Consider the following 1,987-nt stretch of genomic DNA (forward strand, 5'->3'; position numbering starts at 1 on the left):
TTGTTTGTAAAATCTTGATGTTAAAAGTAACTAATGACCACAGCTGTCAAACGTAGTGGGGTAACATCTACAATATTTGCCTCTGAAATGTAATGGAGTAGAACTGTAAAGTAGCATAAAATGAAAATACTTGAGTACACATACCTCAAGTACTGTACTTGTACTTTGTGACATTATACCGTCGTTACAGGATCAAGCAGGCTTGGTCACCTGAGTGTCACCACTTACCGGTTTCCACTTCACCACAGCTCAGCCGAGGCCATGCGCACGAACCACCGTCACACACTCAAAGCTCAGGTCTGACACAGCCCTAAAGTTTATTTTATTCATGTAATTTAAGTTACACGGTGGAACCAGACACAAAAAAATTGGTTAGAAGGAAAACAGCAACCATTCCACATCAAATGGCAGAATGTGTCCATGGATCTGTCCTAACATGCTTATAATGCATACTACTGACTAAAATACACAGCAGACATAGAGATGTAATCTACTGTAAAGTGCAGACACGTCATTTGCTAGATTTGAGTGTATACCGGCTACATGCTGTACATGACTTCATTTTGCTTACCGATTTATCTTTTAACAGTCCTGTGTAAAATAGTATGCAGTATGAGCTTTCAGACAGAGCCCTGGTGTTAGTAATACATTAGCAAAGGGCTTGCATATAGGGAGCATGGTTTGTGTCTCAATATGTAGCCCTTGCCATGACTTGATTGAGAAAAAAAAACAAAAAAAACAACAAATCAGACTGCACTTTGTAAAAGCCATCTGTCTGTCTGACTGACTGGAGGCCGTCTGTCCTAAAAGGTCCCGCACAACCACTGTGAAAACTGCTCATATGGAAAGTTCATTGGAGGATGCCCCAGTGACCGCAGTTCACAAATCCAGTGAAAACATCACCAAGAGTGTGTGTATATATATACATACATATATTTTTTATGTCTTATTGCAGCTCCAGGTTCTTGTAGACTTTCACAGGTCTGAGATCAATTAGGATTTACTGGTTTCTCTGTGGAGGAATCGGTTCAGTTTAATTGCTCCTATTAAAGTTAAGTACTAACACATTAATCTAACCACGGTGTGTAGATGATGGACCCTCGACAGCTGCTGTTAAGGTGCCTTTTGAGCAAGGCACTATTCCCCCGGCTGCTTCACTAGGGCCTGTTGGTGGCCAGCACTATGAGACTGCAACTGTAAAAATTAGACACAGAAAAGTAAAATTTCCCTCGATAAAGATGAATATTTCACCTTCTTTTCAGATGCCAGAAGTTGCGAGAAATTTAGGAGGATCATATAAATTATACTTTGCACTGGCTTGTTTTCATTTCTACTTTACACCATTAGAGAAAAAAAAAAGTAGCACCTACTGGACCTGTACTTAATCCGGAGAGTTGACTAACAACAGCTGTGAGGAATATCTGCAGGTACACTGCTCCATGCCTTTACCGTAGTATTTCTGCTGTATTGTTTTAAAGTTTGTTCCCACTGTAAACGTTCTTGTGTAACCCCTTCTGTTAACCAAGATGCCGCAGAGTCAGGCCGATTATTTCCAGAAACACTTAAAATGGCATTTCACCCATTAATACCCAAACACTCCACTTCCAAGCCCTGATACACAATTTTTAGTGTCAACACATTTGGCAAATCGTCATCATCATTGTCGTCATCATAAAAATAACAAAACATTAAAAACAGACGAGTTCAGTTCACATCAAAGTAGAATACAGATATTATATCTTTACCCACAAAAAATCCATGTTACGACTAGCTTGAAAAAAGAAAGAAAACATCACCATGTTATACAAGTGTGTGTGTGTTCACTATGTAATGTTGAAAGATTAGTGTGTATGTACTTTTATATCTGCTCTCAGGATGTCTGTGTGTGTGTATAAACTTACATTAACAAGCAACATGTCTTTCGTTATCAACACAAAAATCCTCACCCGCCCTCCTCGATAAAAGCAAACAAAAAAAAAAAAAAAAA

This window comes from Morone saxatilis, unplaced genomic scaffold, assembly GCF_004916995.1.
Source record: "Morone saxatilis isolate NCDOM2014 unplaced genomic scaffold, NCSU_SB_2.0 Contig19, whole genome shotgun sequence".
Lineage (NCBI taxonomy): Eukaryota > Metazoa > Chordata > Actinopteri > Moronidae > Morone > Morone saxatilis.